The sequence below is a fragment of the Vombatus ursinus genome, unplaced genomic scaffold, assembly GCF_900497805.2.
Source record: "Vombatus ursinus unplaced genomic scaffold, bare-nosed wombat genome assembly UNPS02014807.1, whole genome shotgun sequence".
In the NCBI taxonomy this organism is placed as follows: domain Eukaryota; kingdom Metazoa; phylum Chordata; class Mammalia; order Diprotodontia; family Vombatidae; genus Vombatus; species Vombatus ursinus.
Window position 1 is genome coordinate 10,832,516 of NW_020954585.1, and position 17,550 is coordinate 10,850,065.

Below are 17,550 nucleotides of genomic sequence, written 5' to 3' on the forward strand. Positions count from 1 at the left end.
TGCATACTCTTTGATACTACTAGGTCTCTATCTCAAAGGGATCAAAGAAAAAGGAAAAGGACCCATGTATACAAAAATATTTATAGTATCGCTTTTTGTAGTGGCAAAGCACTGGAAATTGAGGGGATGCCCATCATTTGGGGAGTGGCTGAGTTGTATTATGTGATTTGTGATGGAATATTATTGTGCTATAAGAAATGGCAAGCAGGATGGCTTCAGAAAAACCTGGGGAGAGTTACATGAACTGATGCAAAATGAAGTGAGCAGAACCAGGAGAACATTATACATAGTAACAACAATATTGTAACGATGACCAATTGTGAGACAGCTACCCTGATTAAGAAAGTTCTAAAGGACTCATGATGAGTCTTTTGCTATCCATGCTATCTACCTCTAGAGAGAGAATGGAAGAAATGGAAGTATATAGTTTCATTTACCTAGTTTTTATTGCCTCTACCCTGCCCCCCAACAGGACTAATGTGGAAATGTGTTTTGCATGACTTCACATGTATATTGGGTATTGCATTTCTTATTTTCTCATTGGTGGGCGAGGGACTTGAGAGAGGAAGAGAATTTGGAACTGAAAATAAAAATTAAAAATAAAAAGATTACATAGCTAGTGGCAGCCAGAATTCAAACCCAGGGTCTTTGCTAAATCAAGCACTCTTTTCACTCCACTGTGAGGTGTGAAAGATGTAAAATGCTTTGTAATTACCAACAGTTATGCAAATGCCAGCCTACACTTTCATTAGCTTTAAAATGGGTCCAGTCATACCAGTCTTACCTCTTGGAGCTTTGGGAAGGATAATAAAATGAGATTATAGATGAGAAAAAGAGCTGTTGAGACTACAAAGTAAAGAGGGTTGTTAAGTTGCAAGGTAATTATTGTTATTGCAATTATCACCACTGCTACTACTAATACTAACATTCACCAAGGCCCAGCATACCCTGCTATGCTGAGGACTTCCTCCCCAATCTCTATCCCAGACAAACATCAATTCCTTTGCCTGGAAATCCCCAAGAGAAGAATGCAGAAGCCTATGTACTAGAAGCAAGAGTCTAGATATGATGACATGAAGTCCTTTCCATCCTGTATTTCTCCAATTCCATGATTAGGTGGAAACACAGGCTGAAACAGCAGTGAAGAATAAACAGGCAATCGGGAAAAAATGGATAATACGGGCCATTTGAGAAACCTGGAACAGAGGAAAATTACATGTCATAAGCAGCCACGAAAGAGCCCAGTTCCTCTGACAAGGAAAACATACTCCTTTGCAGGCTGTTAATCAAAGGGAAGTGACAGTCTCTAGCTGACTACAGGGGAGAAAAGGGAACAAAATGGACAAGTGTGGGGGGTGAACAGCTGTGCTAGCATTTTGTACCCAGCTGAGGAGATGCTGACTGGATGGGGTGACTTTTGTAGCAAGCCATGGAGTGTGTGCTGCAGACCATAAGGAATAGATTCAAGCCTGCTGCTGATGACAGCAAGGATAATCATTGTTATAACACCATTCTCTCTCTCTAATTATTTCACTCTATATCTGTATCTATTTTTCTCTCTACATCTATCTATATCTATCTGTGTATCAATCTATAGCTTCTGGTGTACCCATTCAAAACTATATTTCATTAACCCTCACCAATGTGTTTATTTTTATTAGTCCGAAGGAGAATATATTAGTTCAAAACAAAAGACAAAAGATAAAAGCAGTGATAAGAAAATATACCCCCATGTGCACATGAAGTATGCTGTTACAGGTTACCATACCCTTGGGGGGAGGGTATAGATGCAGAGAACATATGTGATGAGGGAACAAGCATGGAAGTCACACATTTAGGGAGCACATGTGACCAGGTTATGTATACACATGGAGAGGAAATCGAATGGGGCATGGGGGTTGTTCAGGGAGGACTAGCACCTCTGGTGTGAGGGCTTACCAAGCCCTTTTCAGGGTTGCTCATCCATCTTTGGTGTCCACCTTTCATCCAACTCTCACTGGTGGCTCCAAGAAGCTGTAACACATACCAGTCTGACTCCTCTCTGCCCTATTCCATGTCTCCCAGAAGGTGGCAGCCACTGACAGTGAATATGGCTGCGTGCTCTGGGAGAATTCTTCTGGCTTGAAAGTGGAGACATTGTAGAGTTGTATAATTAGAAGGGACTTCAGGACCATATAGTCCAAGCCTTTCACTTGAAAAGTATACACATATGCACATACAGGCCCTTGGCAGACAGGCTAAACCAGATTGAGGGTAACCAACAGGCTTCAAACCTAACTGTGAGATAGGGGGATGTCTACCCCAAGCATGTGAAGACTTTTCCTGGAAAAATGGGTAATAAGAGTAATTTGTTCCAATGTTCATGAAAGCGGCTGAAGCAGACATTATAGAGTGCTTAGAGCTTGGTCACATATTGAATATGTCAAGGTCATCCACTGTATCCTGGGCCATTGCCAATAGTACTAACTTTTGTCTTGCTACTGGACTTTGATGACTCTGGAAGAGAGAGTGAGTGAGACTTTGTGCAACTCTGTCTGACTTCAATTCACTCATGAAAAACAACACCTGGAATAGACGTATTCAGTCAAGGTATACACATGGCCAAGGCAGCTTCCAGTGACCTTTGATGAAGTTCTAAGCTCCTCTCAGATGGGCATGTCATTTTTTCTGAGCACATCTTGATTCAGGTAGAGGTTGGACTTAGTGACCTCCATTATCCCTTCCAACATTAGAATTCTGTGCTGAGAATCCCATTGTCTCTATTATCTATCTTTCTGGCCAATCTGATTTTTTTTTTCTACTGTATTTTATTCTGATGCTCAAGTATTACCTTCCTTTCCTTTCTATGTTTCCCCAAAGCACAGGGTTCAAGGCAGGGTGGTATGATGTATATAGCACTGGACTTGGGAGTTAGGAGATTTTGATTCAAGTTTGGGCTGTGCTATGGGGAGGCTTTGGGCAAGTCATTTCCCATCTGTGGGTTCCCCAACTGTATCTGAAGGGAATTGGACTAGATGATTTCTAAGGCCTCTTCCAGGCCTGAGTCTATGATTCCTGTTAATTCTCCCACTAGAGTGTTCTCCTCACTTCATAGTTTGCACCAGAGCTTCTCCTCAAATACCCTGAAATGTCCCTGTACTGTATCCAAGGGTGTGCCAGTAAATATTTAACAGCTGGCTCTCTGAAAAAAGACATGCACACAGGACCCACCTTTGAGTTTAATTTGCATTATTATCATTTTCTCCATCACTTTCTTAAGCCCAGACAATCATCAAAACAATAGATCAAGCTCTGATTGGTAGAGATTTTTCTTTTTTCTTTTTTTTCCTGATATCCAAGGTGTAAAAACTCACATTGAAATTTTAATAATTGGCTCAATGTTTGAGCAGGCTTCAGCACACCCTTGACTGGATCTCACCCCATCAAGGACCTAACCGAGGCTTTATTTGCCCATGACAAATGGAGGGGATGTGCCAGCCCTGAGTGGACATAAGGAAGTCAGGCTGGCTTTTTGGCTTTCAGTCCTGCCCCAGGATGGTAAATGAGCCAAGACCTGTGGTTACCAGTTCGACTCCTTTGTGCCCTACTCCATGTCTCCCAGAAGGTGGCAGCCACTGACAGTGAATATGACTGCATATTCTGGGAGAATTCTTCTGGCTTGAAAGTGGAGACATTATAGAGTTGTATAATTAGAAGGGACTTCAGGACCATATAGTCCAAGCCTTTCACTTAAAAAGTATACACATATGCACATGCATCTATACATATACACATATAACTTTAATATATACATATATTTATATTCACATATATAACACATATGACAAACATTTACACATACTTTTACATGTAACATATATATAATATATAGACATTTTATTTTTTTCCAATGATTAAGTGATTTTTTTTTACTCTCCTTCCCCCTCAAACAACAACTACTTGTAACAGATGAGCATTGTCAAGCAAAAAAAATTTCTACATTGATCAGATCCAAAAATGTGTCTCATCTTGTATATAATTAAGAGCCATTATTTAATGGGCAAAGTTCTTAAAGGAAGAAATCCTAGTTATCTGTAGGCATATGAAAAAGAACTCCAAAATTACTAAAAATTAGAGAAATGTAAATTAAGGTAACTCTGCTGTTCTATCTCACACCCCTCAGATAGTAAAATAAATACCTTCACTTTTACAAATGAGAAAGTTGAGGCCCTGGAAGGTTATGTTGGCATGCCCAAGGTCACAAAAGTAGTTGGTGTCAAAGATACAATTTGAACTCAGGTCCTTTGGATCAAGAAGGAAAAGAGTGAGTAAAGGTCAGATCTATGAGGTTACTTGTATGTGCCCTTTTAGATTTGACCTGAAATAGGGAAAGGATGGCCTGGGAGGGGTTGATTTAGCTGAAGAAAGAAAAAAGTAGCTACAGGAGCTACCTTTTTGGGCACATGGTAAAGTTGTGAATACTGTTTTTAAGTTTATCTTTGGCAGCCTTTGGAATTGGAATTTCATAGATGGAAGGATCCTTAGAACACATCTAGCCTAGGAGTCCTTAACTGGGGGCCATGAATTTCTCTTTTAAAAAATATAACTGAATTTCAATATAACAAAATACATGATCCTTTGCATTTTATTTTCTGCTTTTAAGAGTATTATTCTGAGAAGAGGTTCATAGTCTTCACCACTTTGCCAAAGAGATTCAGGTCACACAAAAAAAGGTTAAAAATGACTTCTTGTCCAGCTCCTTATTTTCCTGAAGTTACGCAGGTATAGTATAGTAGTAGAGGCATGAATGAAAACCATAACTTCTGACTCTAAATGTATCACTGACTCTATTATACTATGGTGGTTGTTGTTGAGTGGTTTTAGTTGTGCCAGACTCTTTTTGATTCATTTTTTGTAGATTTTCTTGGCAAAGATACTGGACTGGTTTGCCATTTCCTTCTTCAGCTCGTTTTACAGAGGAAGAAACTGAGACAGAATTAAGTGACTTGCCCAGTCACACAGCTAGAAAGTGACTGAGGCTAGATTTGATCTCAAGGCAATGACTCTCCCAGACTCCAGACCTGGCGTTCTATCCACTGCAATGCTACCTAGCTGCTCTTTTGTGTTATGGTAACTCATTTGTAGATGAGATAGCTGGGGCCCAGATTCTTAGAAAGGGATTTGCTCAAAGTCATTCAGCTAATTGGAGGCAGAAACTGGACTAAAATCTAGTTCTCTTGATTCACATTATTTTCCATGTTGTTCCCAGCATATCACTCTCATTTCTCTTTCTTCACTTCTCTTCTCCTTTAGGTGATCCCTTCCTAGGATCCCCTGGGCTTTCTAACTCCTGTAAGGTTTAAATAGGAAAAGGTAGACTAATACACTGAAATTGGATATCAGAGTCCTATCTCTTCCTCTACCATTAGGACCATGAATAAATTACTTAACCTTCAGTCTGGGCCTCTGTTTACAATGTCTGTAAAATGAGAAAGTAGAACTAGATGGCCTCAAAGACATGGTGAAGGGCAGGCATGCCATAGGATGACTAAGATGCTTCACCTAGAACACTTGAATGGGAGCAATGAGGGGAAAGGCCACTAGATGGCACAGTGGAGAGAATGCGGCACCTGAAGTGAGATCTGCTAAAGAGATATCTCTGAGGTCTTCCATGTCATGAATTAAGCTTCACAGTCTCTATATATTACAATGAAAAGAATCCATGAAATGTAATCAACTACTGAGAAAACTGCATCCTTTTGATACTTTGTATGACCATAGTGGTGCTCAAATACAATTCCACTTTTCCACTTCTAATAAAGAGACACATCTTAGGTCTATCATCATATATATAAAGTTTCCTGGTCTCTATGTATTACAATTTAAATTAACCTAGAACTGTAAAACACTGCTGTGAAAATTTTATCCTTTTGATCCTATGTTTCCCCATATTAGTGTTCAGTCCAGATGGGAATGGCCAAAGTAGCGTTCAGCTAGAGTTCCACTTTTCCAGTTCTGCTAAAGAGATATCTATTAGCTCTTCCATCTCATGCATTAAGTTTCAAAGTCTCTACATATTACAATGCAAAGAATCCAAGAAATATAAACAACTGCTGAGAAAAAACAATCTTTCGAACGTATGGACAGCCATAATATTAGTCATTTACAATTCCAGTTATCTGCTTCTAATGAAGAGATATCTCTCAGGTTTACCATCATATGTATAAAATTTCATAGTTCTACATATTAAAACTAAAAGTATCCTAGAAATATTCAACCCTGCTGTGAAAATTCCATCCTTTGGTTCCTATGTTTGCCTGTATTAGCGTTCAGTGAAGATGGGAATGGCCGAAGTAGCCTTCAGCCAGAGTTCCAGCTTTTCAGTTCTGCTAAAGAGATATCTCTTTAGCTCTTCCATCTCATGCATTAAGCTTCAAAGTCTGCACATATGACAAGGCAAGGAATCCACAAAATATAACAAGTGCCGAGAAAGTCCAATCCTTTTGAACGTATGTATGCCCATAATGTAGGTCACTTACAATTCCATTTTTCTCCTTCTAAAAAAGGGACATCTCTTAGGTCTAGCATCTGATGTATAAAGCTTCATAGTCTCCATGGATTACAATTAAAATCATATTAGGATTGTAAAACCCTGCTGTGAAAATTCCAACCTTTCAAGTAGTTTTTAACTTGATTCTCTGGGATTCTCTAAGTAGAACATCATCTCATCTGCAAAGAGTGAGAGCTTTGTTTCTTCCTTGCCTATTCTAATGCCTTCAATGTTTTTCTGCACTTCTTGCTAAAGCTAATATTTCCAGTACAGGATTGAACAAGCGTGATGATAATGCACATCCTTGTTTCACCCCTGATATTATTGGAAAAGCTTGTAGCCGGTGCCTATTACATATTACGCTTGCTGAAGGTTTTCGATAGATGCTATTTATTATTTTAAGGAAGTGTCCATTTATGCCTATGATCCCTCTTCTTTTGAATAGGAATGGGTGTTGTATTTTGTTAAAAGCTTTGCTGCATCTATTGAGATGATCATGTGGTTTCTGTTAGTTTTGGTGTTGATATGATGAATGATGCTGACAGTTTTCCTTCTGTTGAACCAGCCCTGCATTCCTAGTCTAAATCCTACTGGTCATAGTGTCATAGTGTATTAATCTTGTGATAAGTTGCTGTCATCTATTTGCTAATATTTGGCTTACAATTTTTGCATCTACATTCTTTAGAGTAATTGGTCTGTAATTTTCTTTCTATCTTTTGACTCTGCCCAGTTGAGGTACCAACACCATATTTGAATCAGAAAAAGAATTTCCTAAGATTCCTTCTTCACCTATCTTACCAAATATTCTGGATAGTGTTGGAATGAATTGTTCTTTAAATGTTGGATAGACTTGGCATGTAAATCCATCTGGCCCTGGAGAGTTTTTCCGAGGGAGTTCATCAGTGGCTTGTTCAATGTCTTTTTCTGAGATGGGGTTGTGGAAGTATTTTACTTCCTCTTCTGTTCATCTGGGCAACTGATATTTTTGTCAAAATGGATCCATTTCACTAAGACTGTCAAATTTGTTGGCATATAATTGGGCAAAATAATTCCTAATTCTTCTTTTAATTTTCTCGTCCTTGGTGGTACTTTTACCCTTTCCATTCTTGATAGTACTAATTTGGTTTTTTCTCTCTTTTTTTTAAAATAAGATTAAGCAAAGGTTTGTCAGTTTTATTGGTTTTCTCATAAAACTGGCTCTTAGTTTCATTTCTTATTTCAATAGTTTCCCTAATTTCAATTTTCTTAATTTTTCCTTTGGTTTTCAATATTTCTAATTTGGTGTTTAATTGAGGATTTTCAATTTCTAATTTTTCTGGTTTTTCTAGGTGTAGGCCCAATTCATTGGACTCCTCTTTTTCTATTTTCTCTATGTAAGCATTTAGAAACATAAAACTTCCCCTAAGAACTGCTTTACTGCTTCCCATAAGTTTTGGTATGTTGTCTCATTATTGTCATTCTCTTGAATGAAATTACTGATTGTTTCTATGAGCTGTTGTTGGACATAATCAATTTGTAGGATTAGTTAATTTGGTCTCTAATTATGTTTTAGTCCATCTTTCCATGGCCCTTTATTACATCTAATGTTTATTACATCATGATCTGAAAAGGAGGCATTTAACATTTTTTCCTTTCTGCAGATTGCATTTTCTGCCTCGAAAAAAGAGACTTCTCTGCGTTCTACCATGTTATATATAAAGGTTAACCGTCTCTATGTAATAAAATTAAGTTTATACTAGAAATGTGACACACTGCGTTAAAAATTCTGTGCATTTGATCCTACATTGGACCATATTAGTGTTCAGTCCAGATGGGAATGGCTGAAGACATTGAAGAAGCTGTTAATGAGCTCCCTAGGAAAAACTCTCCAGGGCCAGATGGATTTACATGCGCTGATCCAGATTCAGTTTCTCTGGTCTAGAAATCTCATTCCTTTTTGGGGGGGGTGAGGCGGTATATTTACACAGCATATATATCAACAATACAATGATTTAAAAATACAAATTATATCCACTTTAAATCCTATTGATGAAGTCGAGAGGTTTAGGGGTTCTGGGACCCCAGATCATGACACAAGGGCCTTACCTGAATTAATTCAACTCAAATCTTCTTTCAGTCAAAGAAAAATTTTATTAGAGATAAACCATACAGGCCAGATTCTTAAGGAATCTGAACATTAGTGATGCCTGTAAAGAGGAGCAGGTATGAGAAAATCTCAGTGTTTAAATGGAGGCCAGGGTGGATCTTATATACACTAAAGTAACTTTGGGTGACCAGAGGAGGGGCTAGGAAAAGGGTCTAGGTGAGAATTCAGATTGGAGAGTCAGAGAGATTGAATAGACAATGGGAATAGGTAATGAAGGGAACTAGAAGGAAGAAGTTAGAAAGGCATCTGAATATGATCAAAAGGTGGGGCTAGGGCTTTCAAAGGAAGATAAGGGGATAAAGGAAGATAAGGAACTATTTGAGACCAAGAGTAAGAAAAGTTAAAGGCCTGGGGCCTGTAGACAAATGGGAGCCAAATTCTTTTTGGAGAAAGGGGAACTCTGAAACTGAGAGATGGGCCCATACCCCACCATTCCCCCTTCAGACAAATGGGACCCAAATTCCTTTGGGGCAAGGGGCGAAGGTCTTGGCTTCTGAAACTGCTTCCTGCTGACAAGGGGAGTAGAGCTCTCCCTGCTTGGCTGGGTACTGTTCCAAAGGGTCAGACTTCAGAACCCAGCTGATGCTAGGTTCAGTGGGCTAGAGACCAGAGGTTGATATATAGCCTGAGCAGTCATTTGTAAGTTGATAGCTCTGACCTTAGAAGAAAGGAACCTGGCAAGAATATTTAGTAAACATGGACCAAACAAACACAAGAGGAATATAATCAGTAGGGGAATAAGAATAAGGACCAGTAGAGAAAGAAGCCAGCACTCCCATGAAAAAGATGATTTTGGAGCATTTAGGTTATTGTGAATTTCTTGCATCCAACTAGCGTTTTCCAAAACAGGTTCAATGCAGAGCTCTACCTGCCCAGAGTTGTTGATGTACATGCAACAAGATGTGTTTGCTAAAGCACATACACCCCCCACTGGAGGCAAGCAAGCAGTCTAGGGCTATTCGATTATCTAGAACCGCTTTTGCTAAGGAATCCAAAGATTGCTGGATCTCCAAGAGACCATAAGCTGTCACCTTTGCCAACTGGTGAATAGTCTCTGTAAGGTTAGAGAGAATGTGTTCATATTGTAGAATGACCATATCAGGGCATAAGATACTCTGCTCCCTTTTTAAGAGACCAGAGGACTTTTCCCCCAAATCCATGCTTTGCCCTTAACTTAGAGACTGTGGGCTGTGTGGCATTGAAAATGGAGAAAGGGGGCACTAAAAATCCGAGGGTGCACACCCCAAAGTCCTTGTAGAATGTCGAACATTGGGTAGGCAAGATAGTAGTTATGGGGTCTTGCCATGTGTTGGCACTTTGTTTCACCTCTTCCCCCAAATTCTTTTCACTAGTGGTATCTACACAGGTAGTGCAGGTCAAAAGATCAGCAGAAACTCTTATAAGCCCTCCCTCCACAGGGGTGTTAACTTGTCTAGTGGCCTTGGAGCTTGTCTCCCAAGGAAGGGAATATTCCCCTGCAGAGAAGCAAGGTGTTGATATAGAGAGAGTGGCCCATAGAGAACTGGCAAGCATAAATGGGGTGGCATAACCTTCTGAGAAAGTGATTTTGGGGAGGGGGACTTTTGCAAAGATGGCATGTAATGGGAGATAAGAGTTGCCCTGTGGGTGTGAATGGTCTAATGAGTTTCTTAGCTTAGCTAGGGAGTTATCTTCCCCCTTTTTGAGGCCAAGGGTACATTTAGAAGCTTCATCAATTAGAATGACTATAGTAGCCACTGCCTGGAGGCATGCAGGCCATCCAGCAGCTATAAAGTCTTATTTTGAAAAATGAGCAACTTGGCTAGGGTCAGGTCCTAAGGACTGGGTTGGGGGTGGGTGAGTGGGGTCAATGTAGATTTTAAAATCACAAAAGCTTTAGCCTAGTCTGGGCCCCACTCTAGAGAGAGTGAGTCAGGGCCCAGAGTAGCATCATAAAAGAGCTTAACAATAACACTATTATTAGGGATCCAGAGTCTACAGAATACAGCCATACCTAGAAAAGTTCTAAGTTGTTTCTTAGTGGTTGGTGATAAGGATAGGATCTAGACCCCAAAAAGGAAAAACCCTGGACTTTCCCACAGGGCCAAATCTCTGGCATTCCCCCGAGGTTATAATTCCATTAACTGGCCTTTCATTGTGGCTATGCCCAATCTGTTACCCTAGCCTAGACCTCCCTACTTGCTGGCCACTTCCCACCCTTAATCCAATCTAGGTTTCATTCTCCCTTGGCCACCCCTGAAGTTCTAATACCTCATAGACTACTTGGCCACTCCTAGATCCCTCCCATAGTCTTCTGTATATGAGGTCCATCTCATCTGCATTAAGATGCTGGGATTCTTATAATCTAGCCATTGCTCAGATTTTTACAATCCAGCCAATAGCTCACAGATGCTCAGATTCCTTAAGAGTCTGGCTAATATGGCAGCTCTTTAATAAACCTTGTTTTTGGCTGAAAGAAGGCTTGGGTCGAATTCTTTCAGGCAGGAGTTGTGTGTCGTGATTTTGGGATTCCAGCACCCCTAAACTCCTAGACCTCATCAGCTGGGACAAGGAGTTCATGGCCCAGATACTTCACAGACTGGCATGCTATCTGGACTTTGTTCAAAGAGACCCTATAGCCTGGAGTTCTCAAGAAATTAAGCACTCCTGAGGCAGTGGCCAAAGAAGTCTTGTAGCTGAGGCTACAAATACAGGACAGGAGAATACTTTAGGGTCTCTGAGGTGAATAACAGCTGGGGTGGCAAGAGTGGCTTGCCCAGGAGTTCCCTGATCCCAAACTGTCTCCCATACTTCCAGGGGAACATGGGGAGGTCTGGCACACAGAGGGAAAAGGGAGATGGGAGGCTTAACTAGAGAAAATTGGTTCCCCAACTTCACCATAAGGTTCCTTCCCAATGAGGGGGCAGGGCAAGAGGAGAACATAAAAGAGAAGTGTTTGAACAACAGATTCTCAAATAGGCAGGGGAAGGGGTATGTCTGGAGACATCTCTTAGTTTTCCCTTCAAGGGGCAAATAGGGCCAGAGTAATTGGTTAAAGAAAAGAACACAGACATGATAAAATGGGTAACCTTACCTTCAGTCTCAATTTCTGCCCAAGGCTTGGCCAGAGAGATGGAGAAAGTGGGAGTGTTGCCAGGACCCAGGCTCCCCTGTTCTCCCCTGTCTTGAGAAGACTGGAGGACAGGGTACTGGGGAGCTGCTCTACCACTTCTCCAACCTTGGGGATAATCCTTCTTCCAATGTCCCTCCTGATCACATCTTGGGCAAGGTCCTGGAGGTGACTGTCCTGGGGGCTTTCTCCAAGAGGGTGCCTTGGAGGGGCACTCCTTGGACCAGTGAGCCTCCCTGTGGCCTCCCCTGCCTGAGTCAGTGGGCTTCCTCCAAGGGGGTGTCCTGGAGGGGCACTCCTTAGACCAGTGACCTTCCTGGTGGTATCGAAAACAGGTTTTCCCACTGCCCAAGTTGCCAGGAACACCTTTGGGTCTTTTCCTGACCATGGCAGCAGCCAGGAATCAAGCATGTTCTTTGTCTCTAGACCTCTTCCTGCATTCTTTCTCCTCTGCTGCAACTACATCTCTGTTGTTAAAGACTCCAAAGGCCGTCTCCAACAGCTGGGCCTGAGGCATTTGGAGTCCCACTGCCAGTTTCTGTAGTTTTCTCCTAATATCTGGGGAAGATTGGTTAATGAAATACATGCTAAGGACTGCTGCCCCTTCTGTAGAGTCAGTATCTAAATTCCTTTACTTTTTAATGGCTTCTACTAGCCTGTCTTGGAAAAGGGCAGGGTTTTCCTTTTCTCCCTAAATAATTCCCTTCATCTTCTGAAAGTTTACTTGCTTTTGAAATTCTGTTTTCAGGCCTTCTAACAGGCAAATTATCATGTAGTCTCTCTTTTCACTATCCTCACTCTTCTGATAATCCCATCCTGGATCACTATCAGAAACAGCAGCTATTCCTGGGGGGTATTTTGTGGGGTCATTGCTAGCAAAACAGTCCCCAAATTTTTGGACTTGTTCCCAGATTCTCTTCTTCTCCTCAGTGGTACAACAGGTGGAGAAGAGGACATGCAAATCACCCCAAGAAAATTCAAATTGTAGGCACATGTCCCTGAAGCCCTCAATAAATTTAGTAGGATATTCAGAGTATCTACCCAGCCTTTCCTTAATCTGGTTGATGTCTGAGATGGAGAGTAGAACATGCACCCCAAGTGTCCCATCAAGGGAGGTGGGTATTTCCCTTAACAGGAAAAAGGAGAAAGCCCTGAAGGTGCTGTGGGAACAGGGGCTTGCGGGAGAGGGAGATAGGAAGTCCCACTTCTTGTGAGCAATGGGCTAGGGAGTGCCTGATGAACCAGCTGGCAAGCGGAAAGATTAGCTGGCACTGGAGGAGGGGGAGGGGTCAGGGGAGGAGACGCCAAGGTGAGACCCTTGTTTGGAGCCTGAGCAGGGGTCTCCTCAGAAGTAGAGGCTGAGGCGAGGCCCTTGCTCGAGGCCTGAGTAGAAGTCACCTCCAGAGCAGGGGCCTGGGGAGGAAATGCAGGAGCCAGAGGAAAAGGGAAAGGAAACCAAGAGAAAGAGGAGTTGGGCAAGCAGGAGGTGGCATGGTAAACAAGGGGGCCCAGGGCAGAATAGGGAAATGTAGGAGAGGTCAAGGGAGAATGAGGAGCAGAAGGAAGGGTTAGGGAGGATGGAGAGCAGAAAGAGGGGTCCAGGGAGAATGGGGAAGAGCCAGAGAGGCCAGATGAGAATGGGGTGGAGATAGGTGCTGGGGAGGTGGTGCTGACAGAGGCTGGGAAGAGGAGGGTGCCATAACCCTAGGAGCCATAAGAGCATCTTACAATCTTTTCTGAGAATGGGTCTCTAGAAAGCTCAACAAAAGCCATTAAGTAAGAAATCTCCACCCATTTTCTTTCTAACTCTGAGAGGGTCTTTAGCCTTAATGTCCCAAAAATGAGCCATGCCTCATAATTTTCCAGATGATATTGAGGCCAAACGGTGTTGTGAAAATACACCAGCTTTTCCTTTTTAAGTCCTTTAGAGAAGCTAAAAGTTTTCCAATTTTGTAAAAGACAGCCCAAAGGCAAATTCTTGGGAATTGAAGAGGATTGACCCACTGTGGGCTTAGGGGAAAGGAAAAAGAGAAAAAAATAAAAAAATATTCAACAACTTCCCAATTCCCTAGTGCCTAGAGAACTGAGAGGATTGGACCTATGCTTCTTGATAGCGAGTCTGTCCTCTGTGCTAAGGAAGGTGTGCCCAGGTGCATGTGCCTAGACAGAACCACTGGACAGAAAGCATGAGAGCATCAGGCTGAGTTCCAGACAGCCTTGTAGCTGGCCAGCCTAGCAGGACCCGAGAGGTCAGGCCCCAAAATACTTCCAAGCCAAACCTAGCTAGGTGCTTGGAAATCGGGCCCCCCCCACCCCCACCCCCACCCCAGGCACAAGACAAAGAAGGGATCAGGAAGAAGAGGAGGCTTACCTACCTTCCAGTCCTGGCTAGGGGTGCAGGGACCCTGGAATCACAATACATAGTCCCTGCCTATCAAGATGAGACTGTCCTTTCTAGACAGAGGAGTTCTGAGCCTTCTAGTTCTTCTCTTCCTCCTCCCACCTATCCTATGCTTCCCACCTGTCCCTTCATCTTCCTTGTCCCAAGGGAAGATTGCCACATGATGTCCCATTTCAGAAATTTTTAAGTTTTTTGCCTCTGACCTCAGAGGTCTGGATTTGGAAGAGGGGAAAGTGACAAGGTTATAGTGAATATCTCATATCTGTTCTTGGGTAGCAGGGTATTCAGACTCTGAGTCCTTGGTGATAGCCTCGTTCAGATTTTGGATAGCCAAGGAAAGACAGAGTCAATGTGATTCACATTTATGAAACATCTGCTTCATGGAACAGTGTGCTAGGCTCTAGGGGAGATCTTCAGCTTAGAGAAGACCCTGCCCTCATGTAGTTCTAGTCTAAGGAATGAGGGGAATGGTTGACTCTGGGATCAGAGTCTAGAGGAAGGTACTAGGGAAAAAGGAACAACTTCTGAGAATATCAGTAAGGTTGGGGGTAGTGGAGAAAACTCTTAGAAGAGAATTCAGGAACAATTTGAATACAGAGAAGATTGGAATTAATCAAGAAATCCTTACTGATGATTTTAAAAAGACATGGAAAGAATAATGCAGAGTGAGGTGAGCAGAGCCAGAAGAAAAATTTATACCATAACAAAATGAAAAAGTTTGAGAACTTTCACAGACTGATGAAGAATGAAATGAACAATTTACACAAAAACAACAACTCTGAGTCCAACCAAATGACTTTGAAAGCTGTAAAAACTATGATATGTTACAATGACCATTCATGCTTCCAGAGGACTAACGATAAAATTTGCTATGCAGGAGAGAGAGGTGAGGAATTTAGGGTGAGGAATGAAATGTATACAAAAATATATATATCCATTGAGGAAGTTTATTTAGCTTGACAATGAAGATCTGTTACAAAAGACATTTTTTTTTAATGGCATGTGAGGCAGAAGGGAGAGAAAACAGAAAATAGAGAAAATAAAATAGAGAAAATAGGGGGTGATATAGATATGAAATATTCCATGCACTTTCATCACTTTCTGATGAAGTCACTGTACTATTAGTTTTACTTTATTGCTTCACTTTGCTACAAGAGCCCTCTCATAAGGTGAGAATGATCTAGAAATGATCTATAAATCTGATCATGTAAGAGCAAAGCACAACAATAAAACTTGAAAAAGAAAAAAAGAAATTTAAGTTCATTATAAGTAGAGATTTTTTTTTCTTTTTTGTATCTATATCCAAGGGTCTGGTACAGGGCCTGGTAAGTGCTTAATAATACTTGTTGATTCTGTGAATGACTTAGCTAATTCTCAGCAACACAATGATCCAAGACAACTCCAAAGGACTCATGATGAAAAATTAGATCCACCTTCAGAGAAAGAATTGACGGAGTCTGAATGCAGATTGAAGTATACTTCTTTTTACTTTCTTTCTTTTTCTTTTTATTGGGGAGGAGGCATCTCTGTTTTCTTCTACAACATGATTAGTATGGAAATATGTTTTACATGACTCCATATGTATAACTTATATTAAATTACTTGTCTTCTAAAGGAAGAGGGAAGGGAGGGAGAGAATTTGGAACACAACATTTTAAAAAATAAATGTTAAAAATCATTTTTACATGTAATTGGAAAAAAATAAAATTTTTTTTAAAATAATACTTACTGATTGTGAGGGAAAAAGAAACCATTTCTGAGAACCTGTTATATGTATGGTACAGTCCCGGGCAAAGCAGAAGAGACAAAGACGTGCAAGGCATAATCACTGCCCTCAAGGACCCTAGGTATGGTGTCATAGAAAATAGATATGGGGGCAGCTAGGTGGTGCAGTGGATAGAGCACTGGCCCTGGATTCAGGAGGACTTGCCTTCAAATCTGGCCTCAGACACATAACACTTACTAGCTGTGTGACCCTGGGCAAGTTACTTAACCCCATTGCCTAGCCAAAAAGAATACAAAGAAGAAAAAGAAAATAGATATGAAAAGTCAACTAAAAATAGGAGAAATTACAAAAGTAGAATGAGTCATAGAGTTAGACTATAGAGGATTTAGGGTTGCTGGGTGGGAACTAGATACTATGGGGAAGGTGACCTGAAGGAAGAGGTCCTGGGTGTGGTCCACTATTACTCAGAGTCTGTTCTCCTCGATCAGTTATGTGTTTACTCACTGGGGTGTAGGTATCTGGGCTGTAATTCCCCCAAAGTGCTGACCTGACTTCACAGGGCTCATGGTGAGGAAGACCTTTGGCGTTCCAGCACCACAATTTACTCTCCAAGGAAGAAAATTCGTATCCAAAGTGGAATAGTGGTAACTAGATGCATGGTTCTGAAGAATGGGCAGCTGGGTAACAGCCTGGGAGATTGCTGGAAGAGAAGCAAATTGAATGGGGAGGAATCTGGAGTAAAGAGCTAGAAGCCAGAGGTGACAGCCTCTGGATTCTGGGAGAAGGGTAAAACTTGGGTTGTGGAGGGGAATAAACTCATAGATGGGCAGCTAGGTGGTGTGGTAGATAGAGCACTGGGCCTGAAGTCAGAAAGATGAGTTCAAATCTGGCCTCAGACTAGCTGTGTGACCCTGGGCAAGTCACTTAATTCTGTTTAACTGTTGCCTCAGTTTCCTCATCTGTAAAATGAGCTGGGAAAGGAAATGGCAAACCGCTCCAGTATCTCTACCAAGAAAACCCTAAATGGGGTCATGAAGGGTCAGAGATGACTGAACAACAAGACTCATAGACCTGGGGCTGAAAAGGACCTTAGAGGTCATCTATTAGAATCCAACAACCTTCACTTCACATTTGAAGAAACTGAGGCCCGGAGATCTAGTCTCTGATGCTTACTATCCAGTCAATCCACTCACCCTCTCTGAGCCTCAGTTTCCTCATCTGTAAAAATGAAGTAGTATACTAGTTGGCCTCTGAAGTCTTCCAACTCTGGATCCATGATGCTGTGATCCCATGTGCATAGGTTGTAGATAGAATAGATTTGGGGCATCAAGGCAGAGACTTAGGAGAACAGCGTTTGGATTCTGAAAGACAAATGGAGCCTACGGGCCAGAGATGAGGATCATGCGATGCTCACCATTTCTTCCCCTTCCACAAATGTCCAGCACAAACCAGGAAGTCATGCTATTCCTCTAGAGGAATTTGTTGTTAGGGAGAGGCAAATACTGATTCAATACTAAAGGGAGAATTTCCTCTTCCTGCTTTAAAAGATTAAATCGAATTCACCCCACCCTGTATGATCTTCCTTCCCAAATCTAAGCCTATTGTCTCCCCAAGTCAACTGCCTTCCCCTCCCAGGCTC